The sequence below is a fragment of the Syngnathus typhle genome, linkage group LG5 (assembly GCF_033458585.1).
Source record: "Syngnathus typhle isolate RoL2023-S1 ecotype Sweden linkage group LG5, RoL_Styp_1.0, whole genome shotgun sequence".
Classification (NCBI taxonomy): domain Eukaryota; kingdom Metazoa; phylum Chordata; class Actinopteri; order Syngnathiformes; family Syngnathidae; genus Syngnathus; species Syngnathus typhle.
In genome coordinates this window covers 14,401,901-14,429,101 of record NC_083742.1, presented here as the reverse complement: position 1 = coordinate 14,429,101, position 27,201 = coordinate 14,401,901, and the positions used below count along the sequence as shown (strand labels likewise).

Genomic DNA, 27,201 nt, shown 5'->3' with positions numbered 1-27,201 from the left:
TCTGGCTTTTCTAGGACACTCGGCATGTGCTCAGGGCCATGCAGTCAGCGATGGTGTAATTGTACTACCAGAAGGTTCTACACACATCACCGGCTAATGAGAATCCCAAACACATTTGGGTAAAATGATCTTTTTTTGCCTCACTCCTTTATGACTCACAGGTCCTTGTTTGTCTCATCTTGAAATCCGTAGTGTCCGTTGCAGTCCTTGTTATCCGGACACTGTGGCCTCATCTGATCAATGAAAATATGCCGATAGAGTTTATTGACAAGGCGGTGTGTACGAGATAAGGTGGTTATCACAGGTTGTCTGCTCTCTGATGCATAATCCTGACTCGTGGCGGAAAAATCATTAATTGTGCTGTAGGGAAATGAAACAGCCAACATATTGCTTTCAGTGTTGCAAAAGTGACCCTGAATCCACACGTACGCACACACACAAGTTGAGCAAAGTCGTTTGACCAAAAATGGTCTGTATGTGCGAGGCAAATGAAGTTGTTATGAGATGAGATAATTTACCGTCTTGATTTTGCCTTGAGTTTTTCTTGCCTGGATCAACTCATAAATAAACTTACTCAAACCGCAGTAAGTGATGGCGGTGCTGCTTTTATCCATCCCAAGTAAATTATAAGACTTAAATTCCCTTGAACCTATTTGCCAACAATGTCTAATGTGAAATAATGTTCTGGTTAAGCAGGGCTTCGAGTAGGCCCCACATCTGACCTTCATGTTGTCACAGACGACCGGCCAAGCACTAAATAATAACATTTCACAGTCTCTCCACGGGGCACCATCTGAAGCCTGTTGCCCTCACACATATTTTTGCTCTTGCTGAGTTGAAAGCTGTTGTGCGCCAGAGTGCGTGCGTGCGAATGTGCTTTTGTGCATGCAAAATTGCATTCTTGTGCGGTTGAATGTCACGGGGCAACATGTTATGATGAGTGAACAGCTATAACCTTCATCAGCTCTGCAAAGGTAAAACATGTGTTTCCAGGGGTAGCCAGCGTTCCACTCAGATTTACAGAGGGAAGTGACATATCCCATTTCTGACATGGAGTGTTAAAAAGTGAAATGGGGATGGAGGCTGAGACGGCGTGCACCTCAGGGGTACAACGGAAAGAAGCATAAATTTTGAGAGAGGGGGAGATGCATATCCATAGTTGAAATCTTGTAAAAGAAATGTAGCCTTGACTTTTAAAGCTATTGCTTCAGCATAGTACAGTTGTACATTTTAGAAGTTGGACTTAAATCTACGTTAGTTTTAGATTGTAGTAGGGCCAGAAAAAATACTTATACAATTAATTTGACTCCACACATTAAAAATAACTTGTCACCTCTGGTTATATTTGTGAATTGTAGAAATGTGGACGTTCCCACTTGTTGGTCCAATTAGTGCTCTTCAGTGCTTCTGTTTACCTCACCCTTGGAGCAAATGAATGAAAAAGTTCATTATTCAATGGCCTTAAAAAAAGCATAGCCTACGGGCAAAAATATTCTGGTAGACTTTTAAAGCCCCACACAGCGGGTAGCCTGTTGGATGTCTCCATTACTAAGACTGCCGAGGTGTAAATATTTTTCCTGTCAAAGTCTTTCCTTCCTATTCAGCAGTCAAAATTCATTCTGTCGAGTTTGAAAGGGTGAAAGATATTCATTCTGAGCCGAATGACACGTTTCTAAGAGATGCTGTCGGTACGCAGGGGGGCTGCTTTCCAACAGTTCAAGGTGGTCCAGTCCCTGAGAGAGGAAAAGGGTCGGGCTAAGAGTAAGAAAGAAGGGAACAGAATCCAAAACGTTACTAACTGACCTTAGGGAATCCTGCGCTCTCAACGAATCCATCTCGACCTGGAGATTAGTCTCCTCTAGCGGTGTTCTCATGTCAAAACACAATGAGGAATCTGACAATGGACGTCTTTGAATCCACAAAATGAGATTTCAGCAGCCCAAATGGTTTATTATACGCTGACAGGCACGTCAACCTTGCAATATTTATCACTTGAAATACTTGCCCTTTTCATGTGGGATGTCCAAAAACAACCCAAAGCCCTCGCTCTAAGTGTTTTCCGATTGACCGACAGATTTGGGGAAATATACATAAAATGTTGGGATAACTCAAATCGCATCCAGAATCTTCCGCAAGAATGCAACCGCAGCAGTTTGACACTAAGCCAAAGTGAGCTGCGAGTCGGGAAACAGAGATGAGTTCAATCCAGTAGACTAGTAATAGCGACACACTTTTTCTATGAGAACCACTGAAAGGGAGACATGTGTTTTCATTTTGTGCGTGTGCTTGCGCATATCTGTTTATGTGTGTACGTACACTCAAACAAAAGCCTAGTGGGAAAATTTAAAAAAATGCAATTTGACCTTTACCAATACTTAAAGAAGTGCACTAGTATTTTTTTGTGCAAACACTCATGCCAGCTACATATTTATAATTATAAACAGTAACACAGTCAAATACAATATTATGGGACCAAGAATCAATGGGCTGAGAAGGGAACCTTGAAGGACCCCACATGTTCTTGAGAACCAAGGGAGACTTTCCTTTGTGACTAATGGCGTGAAAAGCAACAGAAGGTTCCAGTAACATGAGGGACGTTATCAGAAAAAAAAGCCTGAGAATAATAAATGATGCCATTATAAACACAACAACACAAGACATCCTAGAGGACAATAAATCTAGTTTGGAGATTATTGGGATGCTCCTTTGACATGACGGAGATTTGAGGAAACCAGTAATAAATTTAAGATTTAATGTCATCCGGTAACTCAATAGCTAAGTGGCTTGATAACTATATTTTATCCGATCCTGACTTTGACAATGTAATTTGTTTATTCCTTGCAGTCTCCATTACGATGCGAACAGTTTTTAAAGTGTCGCCTGTCCCATGATTTATCGGCGCCGCTCGAAATCACTCTTACACTTCCCCTCCTTCCTATTCTCTTGTTTTTCCATAAATTGTCAAGGAGACGTCGACGCAAGCCAAGTCCCGGTCCTGGAAATGAGCATATTTGTCCTGGCTCAGCCACAGTCCAGAAGATATTAGCTGTGTAGGAAATGTGCTGAATATTACAGGGCCTCGCCATTGCAGGCCAAGAAAGACAGTTGGTGCAAACCTCAGTCTGCTTCTCTGCTGCGATTTCTCAAAATGTCAGAGCTTTCGCGTTCACAGTGTGCTTTAGGACAAAGCTGGCTGTCCCACGTGCTGAGTCATTGCGGTAATTAATTGTGACTGGGCGCTGCAAGGTCAACTTTGGATGTCTTAACGCAGTCCAAAGGAAAGTTACAGGCTCATTAGTGAGAGACAAGCTGACTGACTTTTCCAGTTTATTTTCTTCATTTGCACCTTTTGGGTTTGTTGGTGACCCAGTTTTCCTTTAACTGCAATTGTTTGATGAATCGATTAATCCACACGTGTGAGGTCTCAATGCCACATCATTCATAAGTGGTGCAAATGAGCCCGAAAATGGAGTTGACTGGTGTTCTAATGGTTTCGTGTAGTTTCCTAAACTGGCTAGAGCGGCTAATGAGCCAGACACAACACAATGAAAGGCAATTTGTAGCATCCAGTCCACCTGTTTTAGCGTATATTTCGAGGAGACTTTGGAAATAACACGCCGCCGACTGAGCCTTAGCACAATCGTGAGAGAGGAGGAGAAAATAAATCACATCCTCAAGTTAAAATAATTCAACTTGATCCTGCGAGGTCACTATAATAGTAAACTTTTCTCAGAGAAAACACGAGTCATTGCTTTTGGCAACACACACTGCTAAAAAGTCGAATATCTCAAATCCACGCCTCTTGCGATTGGTCCATGAAGCTCTGGAGGCCATAGTGCATTCATCGTACAGCTTCTCACAATGCCAAAAAAAGTCAACATCAGGGAGTTTTAAATTATTCGTATTTTTAGATTTATATGATAATTGTGGGAATCTCCAAGTTGGGTAAGGTCCAAATTTCAAGGCAACAAACTTCATATAAAATAGCTTATAATAATAATATAAAATAGTTTCATTTTGTTCAGGTACAATACAATCAAGCAAGTCAATCAATAACGTTATGTGCTCTCTGACGTGGCAGACCTCCAAACAGATGACGGCCCATGAACGAACGTGTGTTCTTGGCTCCGAACGTCAGATCTCCTCCTCCATGTTCACTGCGTGCTTGAGAGAGATGAGATTAGACAGCTGCAAGTCACACACTCATTGTCCTTCGTTAACAAGTGTAATTTGTGCCTCATTCTGTCGTCCGGCTCTTCCAAGAGCGCCCAAATTCATTCTGGCTCTCCACGGAGGTTGGAAGAATCATCACGCTGGCATCCGTCATCGCGCCATCTGTGATGAGGAGAGCGGTGTGCAGACACATGTAAATAATCCAATATTACTCAAAGTAAAAGGCTCTCCGGTTGATAACATACAATGCTTATCTTTAGGCACGTACACACATATACCTGCATCCCCACAATCTCCCTCGTCATCTGCTCCCATAACCCCTCAACTAATTACACCTACAAAAAATACGACGATGCTACTCTGATGTAATCCAAATGGGCGACTTTGCACACTATTGTTGACAGCCGTTGGTAAAACAGATTAGAACACGTGGCATATGCAAAAATTCAGATTCGGCTGACAATTCTAGAAAACTTAACGGTTATTGCTTCTCAAGTATCCAAATGAGATCCATCGTCCAATTCTATGCACGTCAGTGGTCTGCGTGACTCACAGTGCTTACTGTAGGGCGCTACAGTCTTGCCACTTCCTCCCGAATGCCAGCCTTCACTTGGCATAAGAAAGGAGGAAATAGCTGGTAGGAACAGTTTGAAAGCAAAAGTGACCGTTTAGAATCTATAAACCTGATAGGCAACACTACTGGCACTATTAGGCTACCACTTGAGAAAATAAAATTGAGTAAATTCAGCACAAGTGTATAGTTTTCTTTTTTTGGTATACACTAAGCAAAGAAAATGTCAGGGCAAAGGAGATCACTGAACTTAAGTCTCGGGTGATATAAAGCTCATGTAATGGCCTAGTTTCTTGTATCTTGTGAATATTTATAAATATTTGTAGTTCACTACATTTTTCTTGTGTCACATGACTTTCTTAATTCTTGTTTCCGCAGATGAGAGTAATCAGGGCGATGATGTTGTCATCCTCCAATCAGATCCTAGGAAGTCCCATGGGTCACATTTGCACTCCTTCAGTACTCGTTCTCGGCAGTGAAAATATGATTTATGGTCCCTATATATGCTAGAATGAGCATAAATATTAGCACTGTGACCTTTGTGTCCTCCAAACTAGGCGAAAGCAATCACGACTCAATTTAATGATGATTTAAATTGTCCCAAAGAGCTGGCGACCCATGGAGGGTGTCGCTTGAAGTAAGTCGTAGGATGGAAGCAGAGGGCTTTAATGAAATATGCAAATACAGCATTGAGGCAGAGAGTGACTATTAGCCTTAAAATTTCAAAACATAAATTTGCGTCCTTCATATTTTGGTAAATTGATTGAGCTAATACATTATCTGAGGAAATGTGTGTTGTTTGAAAAGATGTCTTGAGCGACAGAGGTCATTGTGTCTTAAACCACTCGTCTGTCTCTACCCTCCATCTTCTTCATCCTTCTCATCTTCACTCTAGCTTTTCTTTCCCCCACTTTCCGAGCGTTTGAACACTTGGGTTGCCATTTAGGCCACAGAAATATGACATCTTGTGCTCTAATGATTTGCAGACTATAAGTGGAAATGCCCAGCATGAATCATGAAAATGCATTTTTCCATTTCCATTAGGGAGGAGACGACATGCTCCCAGAGAGATTTACACCATCATTGCTTTCTCATCCTCTCTCTCTCTCTCTCTCTCTCTCTCTCCTTCTGTCCCATCCTCTCATACCCCCCCCCCCCCCCACTAAAATGCACTTTCCTATTCAGCTCATTTACACTTTGAATGGTGCTTGCACATCTGTCAAGTTCAGCCAGACGCATGACAGAAAGAGTAGAACGTCACAATGTTGCAAACGTGCCACTTGAATGTGGTCGGTTTACAGATCCATCCTAAAATGATTATTTTAGCCCACTCTGCAAATGGATTTAAAAGATGAAATTAATCAGGGATTACTTTGTATGTTTCAATTTGCTTGCTTGAATGTGGCCACACTAGATTACAGCAATTATAGGAACTCTTGTTTGAAACATAAGACTCAATCCTTGGAGCGCAACACAAGGTTTCTATTTGTTCGGCCAACAAAAGACTGTGTGGGAATTTAAATGCTAATGAGGATTATAAGCATTACAATTCTGCGGCTGGATTGTTTGTAAATGCACATGCAAGTTTAAGCAATTTCATCTGTTTTGTGAAATGCTGTAAAATAAATAATATCACGTTGGGCAACATAAAAAAAACAACAAAGTTTAGGTCAATGGTTTATATGAAATTAAATTAGTTTACACAGGGAATAAATATTGAGCAATTGATAGCATTTGTGTAATGGTGGTGGGGGTACAAAAAAAAAAAGTCTGTCTTTAAGAAATTAAAAGTTTCACAAGGCAAGTAGTCCGTCCAAACAGCATCTCAGGTAATACATTGTCACGCCAGACATAAAAAATAGGAAAAGCCTCTTTGGTCTTTGGCCAGGAAATGAGTGGAGTTCAAATGGAAGTTTTCACCAGCTGGTCCAGGCGATCTATAAACAGATGATGGCGAGCCTGATTGGAACGGTGCACTGTGCTACGTGCGGCTAAAGTTTCAACCTTCTGCCTGCCGCAGAGTGTAAATCATACAGCGCAAGGTAACACAAGCCAGATGTTTATTCACCAGATAGCCTGTGTGTGTATATTTGTGTGGACTATGTGTGTCCTATAATTGAGGTTAAAAAGCATCTAAAAAAATGCCTAGATATATTCAATATATTATGAATTCAGGCTCACTTTTGATTGACACAAATATTTATTTGTTTGTTTAATATTGTGGTTGCATCTTGCAGTGGTGCACGGTTGCATTTCATCACACTGAGGGTTGCTTGTTACATTTTTGCTAACAAAATATTTGTGAATAGTATCTTTCAAAACACAAAGAAATAAAGAAATCTCAAATCATCTTTCTTTTTTTTGTTTTGGGGGTTTTCTGTGGTTGAACTGCCGTTGCTGTTGGCTAACTCAGAGATCCCCAACCACCGGGCCGCGGAACCTAACTCCAGCCCGAGCCCGAACCGTAACCTTAGCTCTAACCCTAGCCGGGCTAGGGTTAGGGCTAGGATTAGAGCTAGGGTTAGGGCTAGGGTTAAAGCTAGGGTTAGGGTTAGAGCTAGGGTTACGGTTAGAGCTAAGGTTAAGGTTCGGACTAGGGCTGGAGTTAGGGATAAAACCATATATGTACTTTCCATGCACACTAAGTGTGGCCTCAATAGTTAGTGGTTAGTGCTATGGACTCGCACCCCAGTGATCCGGGTTCAAATCCCAGTGGGAACTAAAATATTTTATCATAGGAAAATTTGCAACACAGTTGCTCGTGTGCTGGCCCATATAACCATGCACCTCCCTGAAGCTTAGGGTGAGAAGTGGGGCTGGGGTTAGAGCTAGGGCTGGGGTTAGAGCTAGGGCTGGAGTTACAGCTAGGGCTGGAGTTAGAGCTAGGGCTGGAGTTAGCGCTAGGGCTGGAGTTAGAACTAGGGTTAGCTGTGAAGCTGGCACAGAGTCGTTAGATGCATTAAGGCAGACACATTGTGCACAAGTGCGTCGTCTTCACTTTGACAAATGCGCCACTCTCTCTACTCTAACAGGACTTTTATTGAACTCTAATGGGTGGAGACAGCCGCTGTATTGGCCACTATCACAGGCAGTGAGAAGACCAGATGAATATTGAAAGCGAGAGCCGAAGACGATGCTGATAGAAGTTGTTTCAAAGCTGACAGGACAAAGCCAGTGGAGGGAAAACTCACAACTGACAAGACTTGGGCTAGCTGAGCGCACCAACGGCTTCACGCTGGACTATAACCTGAGCACAAATCGATCACAAGTTAGATTCGACCAACTTCTTCAGGAGTGTGACAATCTGATGGTTATGGTCCCAACTTTTTTAGAACAGATGTTTGAGATGCAGAGGCCTCAGTATGCCACACGAGCGGCTGCACGTTGTCCTCAAATTGTTCAATTCCATTTTACCTTGGTATTTGATTTTGTGCCCCAATTTAACCCCCAGGCATCAAGATATATCTAAGCGACTAGAAACTAAAAAAAACAAAAAAAAGAAATAATCCCAGGAATGTAATGTCTGGCTAAGATAACTGAGCAGCACATTGAATATTAAATCCTGCTCCTTTTGATTTGAAGAGACAATTAATATTTAGTGACTTGTTAAAAATGTGTCAGCGTAAATCATTGATGGATGCTGGATCCATAAGGGGCTTATGAATGTTGTATCAATCCTCATAATTAGACTGAAAAGTGGAACCCTTAAGGCTAAAAGAAATGTTTTATATTTAAAGCACACCAGTTATATGCATTCATGAAGGATCTGCTTTGTGCATGAGAGAAGTTTTGCATATTTTGGACCAGTATGGGGGTTGTGCAGATTTCCGGGTTGTGTATTTGCCGACAAGTACAATCAGGCAATCAATTTAGGTGACAACTGGATGTCTTGTCAAAAATGCGCCACAGCCATTTAAGACGTCACATGAATTAACATTTTATGAGTTTCTTTTCAGAGTCATCTGGTGAAGGGAATGACGACTTAACAACCTCCTCCCGCTTCTGACTACTCGGATCACATGTCAATCACATCTCATATGATCTCCGCTTCAACGCAATGATGCAAAGTGCAAGTGACAAACCGGGCCTCGGAGGGACAAATGAGTTCGGTGTGGCGCTGAATTAATCAATGTTGACAAGAGCAGAAGTCCCTGAGCTGTTTCCCGTGACGACGCATCGTCGGCCTCACCTCCTAATTGCTCTTGTGTGGCTATCATTAATTAAAAACAAAACATTAAAGGTAGAGCAGAACCATTTCAGCGGTTGATTTTTCAAAATGTTGTGGGTATTTGTAGCTTGAGATGATTGATGGGACTTATCTGGAAAAAATAATGGTGGCAGAAATCATTTACGTATATGTTATTTAACAAACTTTCAGTAGCTACTGTTATTGATATAGACTTATTGCTCAGGGAAGTTTGAGAGGTAAAATAATATTTGTTAGGTACTGATCTGATGAGATTTTCATGTTAAATTACACTTGGGATGTAAACCCTTTGCAGTTAATTGTATAATGTATTGTGGTTTGTCCAGCCTGGATTTGTAGCGCCGGCGCTTGACCTCGGTTCTCTTCTGTCAGTTCTCATCAGAAGACAAAAGGTTTCTTGTTTAAATGTCACGTTTAAATATTCCCCAATGCATTTGAAAAAGAGAGTGAGGTGAATTGTGTACCAGGAAGGAAAAGATTTAAATCACTGCCAAACGTGACATAAATTGGGTTTGACCCCGTTACTAGTCGCAATAGCAACTTTTGAGATGTTTGTGTCCATTTTAAACAATCATTGAAGAGAACTAAGTAACCGTATATTAAACCCTAGTTTAAAACCCTAACCATAGTTTGAAGCCCTAGTTTAAAACTCTAACCCTAGTTTGAAACCCAAGTTTGAAACCCTAATCCTAGTTTGAAACCCTAACCTTAGTTTGAAACCCTAGTTGAAAACCTTAACCCTAGTTTGAAACCCTAACCCTAGTTTTTACCATTGCCACTTAAAAAATAAACAAAATGCAAACCACACTTGTTTAGATTTTCATACGACATTACACCTGTTGCGCACGCACCATTTTTACATAACTGTTAACCTCCATCCACACCGTACATCTGTCGAGGCGTTCGAGAATGATAGTTGCACTGTGTAATTCAGAAAACTGCATTGAAAAACAAGAAACATGACCTCTTTTGCGTAGATAAATAAGAATATCGTGCAGCCATGTTTGCTTTTAAGAAAGGACAAAAAGTCAAAGAAACACGTAGTGAACTTCTGTAATTTTACAGTGTGACTTACGATCCGTCTCTACGTAGGCGTCTACCGAGAGGCCTCCTGACTTCATGCTGTTTGCATTAGACGCCACATGTTTGGAGAAAACGCAGTGAATCTCAAAATGAAAGGTAATATCCCGCTGACCTTTTCAACGGGACCTATCTACATTATTCAAGCGAGACGCAGCGAACACATTTGATGCGGAATCGGCTAAACGACACGCCGAGTCATCTTTTATTCATGCGGCTGCTCCCTAAGCTGCGGCTACCGTAGACAAATGTTGCAACCTGTTTGTGGGTGATGCTGAAATGGAAGTGCACTTTGAAATGATAGACATAATGATACTAATCATATTAGCATAAATTGTGTTTAAAAGAAATAAATTGAGTTCTATCAGCAGTGAATGGTCTTGGAGGTTTGATGGGATTTCTTAGATAAACTTGACACAATTACAGAGTACATTGAGTAAAGAAATAAAAGTGAAATAAAATAAAAGTTGAATAAAAGTTTTCAAAATATTTAAAACACCTTAATTAAAGGAATGCAAAAAAGGTTTTAACCTGGATTTAGAATCATTTAGTAAACTGCAGACTGGGTGTTTCTTGAAAGTATTCAGGACCCAAACCGTGAGGTTATTTATTTATTTATTTATTTATTTATTTATTTATTTATTTATTTATTTATTTATTTATTTATTTATTTATTTATTTATTTGTTTATTTGTTTATTTATTTATTTATTTATTTATTTATTTATTTATTTATTCATAAGCAGAGTTGTAAAATCTATTCTACAGCTGTCTGGGAAACAATTTGTAAACAGTACCGGCAATTTTTTAAACATTTTTTGTATAAATCAATTTAAGTGGCAACAATTCTTTTAGTGATTGTGTGTGAATGGCTTTGCATCCAAGGAGTTTTTGAGTCAACTAAATTTTCAAAACAAATGAGTTGACATGATAATTTATGATATCAAAGCATACAATGAAACTATTGTGTCCTTTCCACGTCATGATTTTCACCTCAGTTGCTCTCTCCTGTGTAACCCTAAGCCGTACGCCTCCTGACAGTCACGGGCTATGACCCATCCGTCATCTAGTTTATAATTATTCCATCCAGCTTCCTCGCCCTCTCTCACTGGCTGGTTCGGCCACACATTTACCCTCAGACGGTCTGCAGAAGTGATTAGAGCAGTACACGGGCAGGGCAGCCTCATCAGAGAGCAAAGTTAGAGGGAGGTTTAAAGTAGCTGGGATGTGGGTGGTGATGTTTTTTTGTTGCTTTTCTTTTTTTTGCTAGATAAAAAAAGTGAGATATCAATAGAGTGGGAGTTTGAGAAAAGGGACCAAAAAAAATATGGGTTGAGCGTCTGCCTTACCTGAAGAACAGCATGCCGCGACCATATGCTGGTCCAGGTGGACTCGGTATCCAAGCAACTGTATCAAAGCAGCGAGGGCATTGGCAATTGAATCCGGAGGACTTTACAAACTAGGAACAATGCAGCAGGTAGGATCACTTGCTGGGGCTCTTCCTTCGGCACCTCTACAGGGAGCTCATTCTGACCAGGACTCGCCTCTGAAGGACCGGCGGCGTGTCTAGTGAGACGACTGAAATATTTGTCAGCAAATTTGATACTCACCAAGTTTAACCAGGAGAAAAAGTTGCAAAAAGTTTACATTTATTGCTTGTACCTAACTAACTGCATCGATTCAGCTCAAATGTTACATTAAAGTTGCAACAGTCAAATTTGACAAAATATGATAAGACAATGAAAAGCTACTTCTAAAAATTTCCTCAAATCCCCAGATGTTTACATCTTGATCTGATATTTTGACATTTTCTTTGAGACGTTATCAGTTTTTAATATCAATAACAAGCTGATTCAATTTGCATTTACGTGTCCGCTGCTCTTTTAATCTTCTTACATTATCTTATTAGATCAACAAGTGTTTATTGTTTACTTGAAAATTAAATGGATTTGTTCCATGAGTCAAGGTAATGACCTCTGCGGCGCAGAAGGAATTTATTATTAAATTAGTTGGCTTCTTTATTTAATAAGATGATACAGCACTGTCGCGCTGACACGGAGCGAGCTGGCCGAGGGGATGAAAAAGGATGTTTCGGAAAAAGTTGGAAGGAATAAATGGGCTTAATTGTGCTGATGAGGAATTACAAAATAGCCAACGAATTCCTTTTAAGATGCAAATGGATAATTTGTCTGCCAGTGAAAAATGTTGCATCCTGTCTGGCGTATATTCAGCAAAACACCACCAGCAACCCTCATAATATACTTTTTATAATAATCATATTAGCGGGGCTAATTTTATCTAATTGCAACCACCTGATTCTGTGGCGAGCAGCTCGCTTACTAAGGGGGGGGATGACGGATCGACACTGAACGTTTTCAGGCTTTCTGGAATAAAGCCCAGACTGCAGCAGGCCAGCCCAATTTTCTGAGCATCTCAACTTTCGTGCACCGGGGGGCCCAAACCTGAACCATTCTGCCGTTGGTGCTCCATATGTCTCCAAATTGCTTTTTGACCATTTCCACAGATTAACTAAGTTAGGTGGAAAAGTTCAAATTAATCATTGGACCTTGATGTTTGAATGTGACCTTTTCACTCCTGCACGGAAGCATTCTCCCTCGAGTTAAGTTTAGTTTTCATTACATTATATGTCACTGAACTGTAGTTTTTGGTTTTGGGATGAAATAAATTTTAAAAATTTTTAATTTTTCAACCACAGACACAAGTATGTTCTTCTACGTTATTTTTTTGGGTACTGATTTTGAATCTGCCCTGGTTTTGTTTTTCTATAGCATGTAAGGTTTCAATAATAATAATAATAATAATACTCATAATAATAATATGGTAAAATCAGTATTTTGTAAGCAGGTCAATCTTAAAAACAAAAAAATCAAAAATCACATTTTGGAATATCCTCAGCCTTTGTTAATATCATCAGATCTTTACAATATAAGTCTCCTGTTTCCATGGTGAGAATGGCAAAGACATTTTTTCTTTTCCAGATCGAGAGATCTGACCTCCCTTGATTCAACATTTCACATTCTTGCTCACGCTGTCTGTCATAGCATGTCAAAACACTCCCGTCCCAATTTCTATATTCTCGGTTCATTCTGTAGGCCTCCCCATAACTAATTTACTAAAATACCCAATACTAATCTGGAAACTAACGGCAAGGAAAAAAAGGGAGCCACAGGACACATTTGCGGACAAAATATGCCATTCTTTTTTTATGGAACTTATTTTAGAAGAGAATGTCGATGGCATACTGTGTTGGGATAATGGGATACATGTGGAGATTTAATTTATCCGCACTTCAGCCTGCAGCTCCACATTAGCCTGAGTAACTTTGCAGACTGCTAAAGCTCAAGTAAAACCTTTACGGTAGGGGAGGGGGAAAAAACTAAATCTATGACAAAGTATCGTGAGAATGTCTTGATGTGGACAGTCCTCACTTTTCATGTCATTCAAAATGCAACATTTCTAAGCTTGTGGAACACAGTAAGTGAGCTCAATCTCAATGACAGATTTTTTTAGAGAATACAAATGAAGCCCAGACTTGAGTTGAGGGACATACGAATCACATTGGATGTGGTTTACTGTGCGCTACGACAAAGGCCGCCATCTTTAGCTCCAAAGGCCTCGGAGGCAAACACTTCCTGGGAGAGGAAGAGGAGGAAGTGAGGCGGGTTGCAGACAGACATCACGAGAGTGTACAGCAACACTCTGACCACAGGCTATGCATGCTTGAACCTTGTGGTAAACTTGGGAAATGAGGTTGCCATTCCTCTATAGTTTGCCTGCGACGCAAACCGCCGCTTATGTGGTAGAGTTTAATTCCACTTCAAAGAAAATAGCCAATTTGACACAGTCATCTATTTTGGCTGTTAAAATATCACTAATACAAATGTGGAACAGGAAAACATCTGCTGTAGCTTTTTAAATGAACTCCAAACAATTTGGGGGATAATGAGGTTAATGCAGAAACTCATGCTTCACTATTAAGATACATTACATGGTTAAGAAATGATTACATCCCTTTATTGGGTCTGGACACAAAGGGTGCAATTTAAAAGGTAATTTAGGTCAACGGGGGGACTAAAATAACTCGCTTCAGTGTCGAGGACACCCAAGAACTTTGAACTCCTGTAGACCCTGATGTGTGTATTCTAGCTCATGACAGGGTAATCCGATATGTATGCGTGTGTGGGCATGGCTACGTTAAGAGCTAGACGGGTTCAATTGATGTTGGTGAAATAATCACTCTTATACTAAGATAAGTCTACTGTATTATGAAATTGGTTCTCCAAGTATTTAGTACATAACCAACATCAAAATACAGTAAATTGTTCATCAAAACCGAGGTGGAAATTGTATTCATAAAAAGTATATTTAACATTAACTTTGCTTAATGAGCCTCTGTACTGCATGGAATATTGTTTTTGTTCATTTATCTCGTACAATATATCCTTACCAAAATGTACTGGGGAAGAAAATGCTTTAATGAATCATATTTCAGTACAGATTATCTTTAAACACCGAATTTATATGCACGTGAAGTTGCATCGCATCGTGTAGTGTCAACCCGCAGTAGGCCTGCAACCATGCAGATGACTAATATCGGTTGACAAGGTTTGTTTTATGGACTTATAGTACTGGATATTTTCACTTTTTTTTTCTTAATCTGTACTGAAAGCGGAGCTCCGTGAACAACTGGAAAGTTCGACAATACCGTCGTCTGGCTCTGCAGTCTGGCAAACAGACCCGTAACGCTAACGAGATTATGGGTTTGTCCCCTGCACAACATTCTCTGCCACCGCAAGCATGAAGCATACTTAGGATATCAAAAACTGAAATTAGAGGCGTCCCTCTCAAAACGCTGGGTTGACTAATACAGAAACAGCATGTAAACCACATGACGTATGTATTCATTTCGGGTTAGAGTGCAAGATGAAATTACAATGCGAACACAGCAGGCTGGCTCTTATTACTAACGGGAATGAGGAGGAATGCTTCATTAGTTTGGTAATTGTAAGAGATAAAAAGAGAGAAAATGACATCTTTTATGATGGCAATCATTTATATTTAGTTATGACAGTCATGTGCAATAAGTGTGATCAAGTCAAATTGGGTCCCAGCGTGTTGCACATGTCTAATTTTTCTACCAGTGTGAGCCCTTTGATTTTGTCCCAGATTACATGTTGGTATCAGAGGTTCTACGACTGTCCAACAGTCGCGATACTAGCGGGAATTCCTTCTTCACTGCAAATAAGGTTGTATTTAAACTGGGACATGGATGACTTCTATATGCTTTCATTGCTTGTTTGAGGACAGTTTTTTTTTTTTTGGTGCGTCAGGACAAAGTTTCACTGTTCTCCATTTAATCCACATCATTAAATATCTTATTATTATTATTATATTTTGATAATATATTAAATAAATTTAACAAAAAAAATTTTAGTCCAATAAAATAAAATAACACTACTTGAAAACAATACAGTAGTGAGGACAGGGACAGTCTCATCCCACAACAATGTGAACTCCGTCTTGTGCCAAATTGTACTTGTGCAAAATCTAAGAAAGTACCAAAAGGAAGAAAACGAAAATAGGGCCACTGTATTTCATTCATGTTCATTTTCAAAGAGTCAGTTTTAGACAAAGTGGTTATACTATACTGCTTTTTTTACTTAGTCATGGATGCTTTGTTAAATTTCAATGCAATCCTCCAATGAAATGTTGAGCTTTGTGAAAACATAGTACATGCTTGTATCAATCAATTATGTATACCGTAAAGGTCAAAACACATGTGACTACACTACACAAACACATACAGCAGGGGTCACCAAACTACGGCCCGCGGGCCGGATACGGCCCACCGGACCGTTTAATCCGGCCCGCCAACCCTGAACAAATTGTATTATTAAACTTTTTTTTTTTTTTTTTGCTCATTTTGCCTGCAATGACTGCGTTTCCCCAGTAGATGGGGAAGCGCTCGCCTGCGCATTTACTACCGGAAGCCGTGTCAGAAAGCTCGGTGCACACTCACAAGTGCGTGTACGGACATGGTGCACTCGCGCTCTATTTGTATCAGTCCCGAATTTAGAGCGTGGGCTGTGACGACAGCATTCTTGTAATTTGCGCGCTGAGCTTTCAGATGCAGTTTTGCGCTAAAGCCACCCACAAACCTTCCCCTGGAATCCTTCCGTTAAAATGTCGCCCAAGGAAAAGCAAGGTGAACACAGTGCCGAGCGTTTAAAAGAGAGTGGCCAATTTGGCTCGACGTACGCGACGTGACGTTCAGCCACATGAACGTCAACATCTACCCTCAAAGATCGAGGTAAACGGACCAACACCTCGGATCTCGCCTAAGAATTGCCACAACAAATTTTACCCCAGACTATGACGCACTATCAAACTTTAACAAAAAAGACAGCGGTGTCTACAAGCCTACTGGAACCTACAAAAGGATTATAAGGAATCAACACAAGAACTTTAAGAGACTGCTCATATGTGTCAGAGAGGTTCTGCTCTGACAACTGAGCTGAACTTTTATCTGTTAAGATTGTGCATGGCACAACAGAAAGTTAATGTTCCATGTTTTTTTTTCTATGAAGAACCCAGAGAGAGTTATTTAGTTATTATTTATTTCCTGTTTTTTCTGTGAAGAACTCAGAGAGGGTTATTTAGTTATTATTTATTTCATTAATAGTGTTATTATTTGTTTCCTGACTTTTTTTCTGTAAAGAACCTGGAAAGGGTTATTAAATAACCGTTATTTGGTTATGGGTGGCTTTCTGTAAAACAATAAAAATTTTAAGCTCCCCTACGATCGTCACACTTTTTCTGTTACAAACTGACACCGGCCCGCCATCAGAGAAGGGAAAGGTTATGTGGCCCTCACAGGAAAAAGTTTGAGGACCCCTGACATACAGCATTAAGTGATGACTATGAAAAGATTGATTTACATATCCAGTACTAAATCTGTCTCTGACTTACTAGTGGTGTACTTTCATTTCTTCCCGCTAAATAACATTTGAACATGTGACTGTGACAATATGTTGATTTCATAAACGATGTGGCATGTATGTATATCAGCGGGTGGGTCCCAGCGCCCCCGATTGATGGACCCTCACCACAGACCACTACCACTTTCCTCCATGAGGACAATGCTATGCTGACGTGCTCACCGGGCCAGAAAGTAACTGACAGTCAATGCCAAGTATTCAGTTTCCGACATAAGAGTTTCTCCTCATCTTCGTTTGGTCACTACACCCTTTACTTGTCCTCTGTCCACCCCCTCCTCTTGTCTGGAGGAAAAGGGCTCTTGTAACCTCACAGAGAGACACTGATCCCCGAGCACAGCATCTGCTGACAAGCCAGTCTCCCATTCAAGTCTTGGCTGGAAGCAGGGGCTGCCGAGAAACCCAATCCAGCTTGGCAAGGTCTCAACAATCGCTTCCTGCCCCGTCCGGGCCCACACAGCTAAGTACTCTTAATTAAAGAGGTTAACTTGTCGAAGATGTGACCAGAGGAAAAAAGGATGGAAAAAAAAAAAAAACAAGGAACAATCACATCACTGTTTCCTCTGGCGCAACAAAAGACGTTTCCCCTCTGACAAGGTAGGACATGAGCCCTGATACCTAAACAAATACATTAAAGGAGAAGTGAGTAAGGGATCCTCTTTAAATGTCTCTTAATAAGCTCGAACCCCCACGACAAACTCTCACAGACACATTTGGCCCAGATGGAAGGGGAGGGGAAGAGAGGCAAGGGGGATGAGGTGAGTGGGGAGTTCATGATGTGCTCTTGGACAGCTTTGCGCTCTCCCTGATGCACTCAAAGCCCAAAGAAGCTGTAACAAGAGAAGAGCAATTTGAGTCTTTCTCTTCTACTTCTTGTTGCTTGTCAGCATGCATATTCATGAAGTTTGGTCAGTGCCAGAGACATCTGTACTGGCCTGTGAGACTGCCTACTAAATGTCGGAGAAATTAGACATGTAAATTTATACTCAGAGATTCTGCATAATATATCAGTTTGTTGTTTTTATATTTTACCGATCTTTGTGTGTTGATTTTGCGGAAGCATCCCTGCAGAATTGAAGCCTCTTCGCAGAGCTACCAGACCGCAAATGACAGAATCTCGACTGCCGACCTGATGAGTCTTCTCAGTAAAACACGCAGAGGTCAACTAATTAAGCAGTTATGCCTTCGCTCTTAAAATCGACGCCCACAATCTTCTTTTATCGAGGGTGTAAATTTATCAGGCTTTTCTATTGAACTCTATCAACCTCAAGAAAGAAATGCGGGATTCTGCGAAAAACCCTGAGTAGTGTTCATGGTAATCAAAGGCAAACACATTCTTCTAGTGTAAAAATATGTCTTGTTAAATCAAAGTCAAAGTCAAAGTCAGCTTTATTGTCAATCTCTCCACGTCACAACACACAAAGAGACCGAAATTACGTTTTTCTCTATCCCACGGTGACGAGACACATAACACGATAGACATACAAGTACGCGACACCATATAAAAACAAGAAGGCAAAAATTTAAACAATCAATAGTAAGTAAATCAATGTTTCTTCGTACTCCCCTCACATACTCTCCCCGATGGACCCCACACAGCCAGAAGAACCATGTGATAAAATTTGAAAGGCCATTTAGTTTGTTTCTTCAGTTCATGCCAAAATAGTCAACTGTTTTGAAAAAGCAGTGGATGGATCTTAAGAGTAATTCCCCACATTTTCTTATTGACATCTCAGGAAGGCATGCTTGCATCTCAAACCACAGTGCACACAATGTCATGTAAGCAGTCGCGTCTCTGTGCGCTTCATTGGTAGTTTTCCTAAGCAGTTCAAAGAGTTCTTTGTCAATGACAAGTATTGATTAAAAAGGAAAGCGTAGCCACTTCAATGCAGCGTCTGTGGAAGACATGGCGGGGGCAGCCGTAGAGTCGGACACATCGGATTCTACAAATAAATGTTCATCAGTTCAGTCAAAACACATTTGGCTCTCAAGCGGATCCTGACGGGACACAGGGGGCACTTTGTTATCATTGACTGTCAGAACATAAGTCATCTTTGGTTTCTTGCTCAGACACAGAAGCCCAAACGTCCAGAACAAGAAACATTGTGTGTTGTTGTAGTAAAACCACAAAACTGACTAAAACTTTGAGACAAGAACTAGACCAAGAAAGAAATGAGGCCTGTATGATGAACAATTTGTTTTCGTAGGCAGCTTATGCTCTGAACCATTTAGAACAGGCGAAAATTATTTATCTGAAAAGAGAAAAATGACAATATGGTGTGTGTGATGACAAGTCATTGTGGAGCAGCACAAATTGCAGAAGCTCACTTTGCGAATCTAAGCTCACCCAAGTATAAACAGTAGTTGTCAAACAACAAAAAACAAGACATTGATGGGGAATTATCAACAGTGTTTGGGTGGATTTCAGAAATATGAAAGAATTAAACATTCTGTATTGGAAAGAACGCTCCCCTCTAGTGATGATCAGACAGGGACTGATAACACCTTCAATGCCAAATTGTGGCGAAGCGGTAATCTGTCATGCTTGATGGCCCAGAAGAAATGTGCATTGTCATGGATGACATCAAACGACAGTCTATCCACAATACTCTGAGGCTGGATACATCACAAACAAATCATACGATGCCTAGCTGGAGCACAGCTGTCCTGACTGGTATTGAGAATAAATCCCGACTCCCGTATCAGAAACACGGCTTCTGTTTGTGAGGCTTCTGTTGGCAAAGGAGTGAAAAGTATTTCAGAGGTGGATATTCTGCTATTGTTTTAGTAAAGCTCAAGATAAAAAGGACACCTTGTCAGTCACACCTTCTGTCTCTAATTGGTTGGTTCTTAAATATGTCATTTTATTGAATTAACTTCTTGATCTGATGTTACCCACTGCCTAATTCACCTGGCAACAGTTGAATAAGGGGGGGGGGGGGCAACTTCCTCTTTAAGGTTGACTAGAGGAGAACACTTTTGAAAAGACAGTGGTGTTCCTGGTGGGATGCCTGAGCCAAGCGCCACACTGTTCCGTTGCCTTTGTTGCCGAATTCACTCCTGTGTTGTATTTTTAAACCCGCCGGGATCAATGTCCACAAGAGATGGTAATCACCACGACAACATGCAGCGGCACAGCTCATTAGAGCACGGGCATAGCTCACATCAGGATACTTGTCTACTTTTTAAAACAGGCACATTAGTCTTTGCCACTACGTGATGAAGCACTAGCATTGATCCAAGCACCGAGGAGGCAAGGCTGAACACTAGCTTGCGGCAAAGGTTCACGCTTGCACCCAAAAAGCGTCACTTCCAAAGCACGCGACTCCCACTCCTTCCTTTCCCCACTCTTGTAGTGCGGTCACATAATAGGATATGATTGCTCCTCAATCATTGTCTTTCTCGGAGCCCATTGGAGATGCCCGCGCCCTGAATTGAGTCGGCATGTAAATACTCATTACTGGCGGGTGATAGATGGAGCCTTTCCCCCCTGTACTGTGCAGTTGTAATAAACAATCAATGAGGAAGCATGTGCACAAATCATGCCGTATGCCACCTCACTGGCATCAATATTCTGTATGAGTGCTGTTGTTTTCCACTCTCAGGGTCAATACTAATAGACCAGTGCAAAGATTGGACATTGGTACACTGCAATCCATACCAAATAGACACAATGATGTTACCACTAGACTAGTGAACGCCTACGCTGTATTTTATAATGTACTTCATATTTTAGCTCCACAGGCTAGTGTGGCATGCGACACTAAATATTGTTATGAAAATGTTTTACTACAAATTATATGTCATTTATCAACTATGTATGCCTGTGATAGTAAGACACATTTGATGGTATTGCAAACAAGCTTTTTTTGCAATTTTGTGTGAAACTACTATCGTACAAAGTGGTCCAAAACAGGGTCACTGATTCATTGGTGAACATGATAACAGGAGGGCTTGGTGCTCAGGCCTAAAGCAGTGGTAAGAAATGCTTAACAATCAATGAGAATAAAACCCGTGACAGATCATACTTTATTTTTTTCAACCATTAAAGAGTGTCTTTTTTTTTTTTGTCCTTCAACTGCATCCACCATGAGTTCAGCAGCAGTTCAGAGAAGATGCGCCAAAAGGTCACAGGACAAAAGATAACACTTCATAAAACAGCTAATTAGATTTAATGGACTGTGACAAATACTCATTTAATAGGGGATGGCTAATTTGAAAAAAAGACATATCCTGTTTCCAAATTACTCAAATAATTAATAAACAATGTTAATGAAATTTTAATTTGGAAGGTTCTTAGATCCGTAGGCGCAAATTATAACGATTTCAAATGCGATCATTTATGTGTCTAGATCAGGGATCGTTAACCGGTGGCCTCTAGTGGTCTGTGCCGGTATTCCATGTGCTTAGGAAATTGGAAATGGAAAATAACATTTCAAAAGTAAAATTGATTTATTATTTAGACTTGGTGATAATAGTGGACAAAAGACCTTGGACACAAATCAATTCATCAAGTCTAGATGGAACAAGCAAATGAAGACTTACCATAAAAAATCTAATGTATCATTATGTATCATATCTGAAACCACTTACTAATAGGTTTGCATAAATTAATTAACTGCTTAAGAGATGATCACAGACCTGAGAGCAATCAATAGTGGTTGCCTTTAGGGATGGACTAAAATATCCTTCGATTGACATTACATCCTGGACTGGTCACCTGATCACTGGTCACAAGATAACTCAGTGAGAAATGAAGCAAACTCATGCGTACCACCATGAGTGATAAGATACATTTTAGAGGAAGGAAATGAGGATGATGTATTTTTGGGGGGGTTTTAATCACCCACCAAACAATGTTGAAAAATTAAAACTAGCCAAAGCTGTGACTGAATGAGAAGCATCACTGCTACAAGCAATGCACTCCATTGCACACAATGATTCCCAGACATAATTAATCAACAATCTATTCCACAAAAATGACAGAATTCCTAACGATGGCTTAATAAATCTGCTTTACATTCCAAAGCAAACAAGTGTGGTGTCAATTAAAGTACAAGCTGACTGTCAAATGTAAAAGCATGCCCACAAGAGAACATCCTTCCCGTCTTGCCTCTGGCTGAGTTCAGAAAAGAACGGAAAATACGATATTCATAGCGCTCTTCTCTCGGAGAACAATCCTGAGTCATATAGCATTCGAGTACTTTTCTCTATGAAAGATGATGTTTTCTTCGAACCGGAGACAATAAATTGTCTTTTTAGGTTTGGTAAGGGAGCTGCATTGCAAATCAAACTGCCCTTTGAGAATTATTTGCAGCATATCTTTGTCACAAGCTGTAAATGGAATACTAATACTTTTGTACCTTGCACCATTCACCACACAGTGCTTCTGTGAAAGCAAATAAAAACATTTGGGACTCTAATGATGAATACCTCAGGCTGTCTGCACTGCTGCTGCACAATGATTAATATGTTGCCTGAAATGATGCACCTGCATTTCCATCCCAAGGCAGATTATTATTAACTACAAAAGGCAGGAAACAAGTTTATTAGAAAACATGAGGTCCTAATTAAGACTCTGTTGCATTGTAGTGACTGAGTAACACAATGCACATAAAACAATAAAAATAAGCCTTGAATAAACAAACAGCAAGCTCCTCTTAAAGACAGTGATTGTGTTTGCAGATGATAACGCATTGTGTGGAAAGGAGACAAAGGCAGTAAACACGGGCTGTAATATAAAACATGAGACGATACAGAAAAGACAAACGGCTCTATATGAGATTACAGTACTTTTCATTTTTGACTTTGCAACCGGGGGTACAGTACAGTAAAACACATGAAAAACACAAAAATACAGAAACTGCTTTGGGCCACAGCTCTCATCCAGTTGCTCACACACAGTTTAGTAGATTAGTTGTGCATTGTGCGAAAAAATAAGCAACATATTGTTTCAAAGTTGCATGCACCAGTTGGAGCTTGGTATAAACTCCCTCACTCACATGAAAAAAAACCCAGATAAAATTTCGTTTGAGTAAAATTCACAGTAGTGTATTTTTGAAATATCAAAATATATCAGCTTTCAGGCAATTTACAGGTTACCACATTCAGTGTCTATCCATCCATCCATCCATTTTCTGTACCGCTTAGTCCCCACTGGGGTCGCGGGCGTGCTGGAGCCTATCCCAGCCGTCATCGGGCAGTAGGCGGGGGACACCCTGAACCAGTTGCCAGCCAATCGCAGGGCACACAGAGACAAACAACCATTTGCACTCGCACTCACACCTAGGGACAATTTGGAGTGTTCAATCGGCCTACCAAGCATGTTTTTGGGATGTGGGAGGAAACCGGAGTGCCCGGAGAAAACCCACGCGGGCCCGGGGAGAACATGCAAACTCCACACAGGGAGGGCCGGAGGTGGAACCGAACCCGCACCCTCCTAATTGTGAGGCGGACGTGCTACCCAAGTGCGCCACCGAGCCGCCACATTCAGTGTCTATTGCTACTAAATTAATACAAGAAGGAATCCATATTTTACAACTTTGCCTTGAAGCGCACGCTGTGTTCAATTATGGATCAATGACTCGAAGCTACAACAACCATTCCCAAATTTTCAATGGGTCACCAAAGAAAACAGTACTGCCATTGTTTCAGTTCGTGTGACTGCTCTATTTCCCCTCAGACTTTTGATGAAAGTCAACATTTCAAACTTTTTTTCATACTTTCCATTGTATCTGCTTGTCTGTCTCACTGTTCTGAGGTTTGGCACCAAGTCCAGGATGCGTCCTGCCTCTTACCTAAGATCAGCTAGGATAGGCTTCATATGGATTAGTGCTATAAAAAATGGATGGGTGGAATGTCCATCCATCCATTCATTTTCTATACTGCTTGTCCCCACGGGGGTCGCGGGCGTGCTGGAGCCTATCTGGGTGGATGTTGAATCTAGATTTTTCTTTTATTGATTTGGATTGGCAATCCTGTACTGAATGCCAATGCATTGACGAGTAATATATGGCTGGGCACAATAAAGTGCAGCACTTATTTTTTAGTTTTTGTTTACATCAATAAATCATCACATAACCCATTAAGCATCCATAAAAGGTATTCCATATGCCATTGTTTTGGTTGCTTTTTTTTTTTCTATTCTAGGCTTCACTTAAGCCTTGCTGGTTCTCAAGGTCAGTGCGGACGAAAAAAAGTATAGGAATCCCCTTGGAGATTTGAGTTTAAAAATAAATATGTTTTTGAACAAAGCCTGAAAGTGGTTAACATATAGTAAAGAAGCACAGAAAATGTTTCAGATGAACTGCTTCATTGTATTCTCCTATGGAACTTGTGTGATCATTGCTATATATATATTTTTTTTTTATCCAAGGCAATTGGGAACACAACCTCGTTTACAAAACCATTGAATTGCCCGAGTCTTGTCACATGGAAGTTAAAATGCAAGCAATTTCTCAGTATATTTCTTTTATATTTCTCCTTATCACCATAAGCATGGAAATAACCAGAAAGCTTCACAAGCATTATTGTTTTCAGTGCTTGTTTAACCACACACTTTCCACAAGCCAAAATCACCATAAAGTGAAGTTACAATGTTTTCACTGCACGATGACAATATTTACAAGAAAGGATATTAAACTAGTGCTCTCTCAATAAAAATACAATCACCCAATAAGTATTAATCAGCGTCTTGTCTTAAATGTCTCCGAAATGCTCGTCAAGAGCCCTCCTTGTTATACACTTATATTCTTCTGAGTACACTTGCCTCCCTGCAGCAGGCTCTTTAACTGATAATGTCATGCCCACTGAAGCAGTGCAAGAATTCTTGAATGGAAAATACAGTAAATAAAAAAAAAAAAAAAAAAAACCAGGCCTTGCAGGAATTAAAGTATATTCAATTAAAAAAAAAGCTTCTCAACATACATTAATAGACAAGTTGCATGGTTGCATCTTTAACTCCCACGTGCATTACTCCAAATGTGTTTAGGTTCTTGGGTTCAGACATCCATCCATCCAAATATAGACGGCAGCGAGGGGTGTTGCCATAACAGCAGTTTTATAACAACAGGAAAACATTTCAACCTTGTAAAGAACCAAAGGCTTTCATTGAAGGCTGCTGGTCATTGTGATGAAACAAAGTGAAAACTACAGGAGCAGAGGAAAATGGAGCACAGCAACAAAATGGACACTGCAGAGCTGTGTCGCTTCAAACGAGCAGCTTAACCAAAATTATTTCAACATTTCTTTGCTTGTTCCACGTTAAAAACAGAACCTGGTAGCACCAAATTTTTATGACACAAATTCACATAATTTCCTATGTAGAAATGCGCTGTATTGTATACATAGAACATTTTACAGACATCTGTCAGGTCAACATGGAGCTTGCACTAAAAGCCAATAAAAATCCCATCTTTGCATGGCTGCCATGGTATTTACAGCAAAGACCTTAAAATGTCTGAATTTCAGCATTTTAGGGGAATTGCAAAGAGACATTTACAAGTATGTCTTATGAACGAGAACATTAAAGAAAGAGGATTGCGTCTTGCATTAAATGTCCAACACCATTGCTACATTTTATACTATGCTCATTTAATTTGAATCCATTGCGCAAGAATTCCGAAACAGCGTCCAAATGAGTCGCGCGAACTGAATATAAAGCTGCAAATGACCTGTCTGTTAGAAATGATGTTCACAGTAAATGCCAGAACTGCTTTTACTGTTCTCTTTATACTCACGCACGCTCGATTCAACTTCATTCCATTATACGTTATTACAAAATGCGGCGGGGCCAAATTAAATGTTGCCGATTGAAGAGAAACATCAGAGTGTGATGAAAAAGTACGATGCCCTTCTAAAGAGTTTTTTTTTTTCTCGCTCTCCACCAACACATACAGTAAAACATACGCTCCTCATTATGCATGCGGACACGCAAACTCACCCGTTGGGAGTGTGTGTGTGTGTGTGTTCTCCTGAGGGCTAAATAAAATCTGTTCCTCCGCCTCCATTCGGCCTCCTCCGTCTGCTAACAGGAGACAAGTTGACCCCCCTGGCCTTCTTTACTGGTGTGTTGAACATCTGAAAAATTCACCTTCACATAAGGAGAAAGTGTGAGGTAGCAGGAAGTCCGTTAAACCGAAGACAGTTGGAATGTGATTGTTAGGTTTCTGGAACTGAAGCAGCAAAATAATTTGCTTAATAGAAGCTCACTCATTTGGTGACATTTTTACTGTATGTACGCAGTGTTCTCACTCTAATTTGCACAGAAGTTACAAAAAAAAAATCATATTTCTTTCATTATAGTCATAATTATGATTTTACAACCTCATTAGCATGGGTGGGTGACACACAAAAAAAATCTGGATATGTTAATACAGTGAGAATGGAACACTTGTAAACCCAAGACATCTTACATTTAAAAAAAAAAAAGCGGCTCCAGTTATTTTTTTATTAACAGCGATTAACTACTTTCTTGAACTGAGTGACATTAGAATATTGAATAGTGATTAATGTTCACCTCTGCCACATATTTATTTTATCTTCATTTACGAATGGGTACTTGGAAAAATACAAACAAATTGAAAGTTGACAGATTGCGTACAACCTTAGAGCTTTTCCTGTATTTAAAAAATGGAAATAAAAAAAGATTGTTAGGTTTTCAAATCTGTTTTTCTAAAAAGAATAGGGGACTCTGAATTTTCTTAGCTGCTGTTTTGCTGCCTCCATCAAATTAAGCAGAATAAACAAGCGTGGACTTATCTCACCTTCCTAAAAATGTTATTCTTTTTAAACAACAAACAAGTCGTCACCAAATCAACAACGTAGTCCAATTCCTTCAATTGCCGCAAGAAACGATTAATCAACAGCCATTTCAACACAATTGACAACATTTTCAACATTCGATTCTACTTTCCCACGGGGAAGCGTTTAAACAAATGTTGACGAAAGCAGCAATCGCACTTTGTCTGAGTTGCTTTCGACTACAGAACTTTTACATACATAAATAAACATCCTTGACTCACTCGCAGCGGAATACCTTCACCATTCTTCAAGCCAGCAATGCTCAATGGGAAACATATTAAAAGGTTGTGAGACGCGCGTGACCATTTCAGACCTGGCTATAATTACAACGTGCAAGAGAAAATGGGAGGCGGC

At 40.2% G+C, this 27,201-nt stretch overlaps 2 long non-coding RNA genes across 2 annotated transcripts in view; one reads left to right on the top strand and one right to left on the bottom strand.

Annotated features, from left to right (window-relative positions):
* Positions 1-10,627, top strand: part of LOC133154764 (uncharacterized) — an 18,338-nt gene extending 7,711 nt beyond the window's left edge. Inside the window, exons 6-7 of the long non-coding RNA XR_009714525.1 lie at positions 15-119; positions 8,701-10,627. This is a non-coding gene — a long non-coding RNA (uncharacterized LOC133154764). The remainder of the gene's footprint in view (positions 1-14; positions 120-8,700) is intronic.
* LOC133154761 (uncharacterized) lies at positions 1,925-27,201 on the bottom strand. Its single transcript, XR_009714523.1, has 3 exons — positions 27,069-27,201; positions 25,988-26,137; positions 1,925-4,335 (listed from the first exon to the last, which is right to left on the bottom strand). It is a non-coding gene; the product is annotated as an uncharacterized LOC133154761 (long non-coding RNA).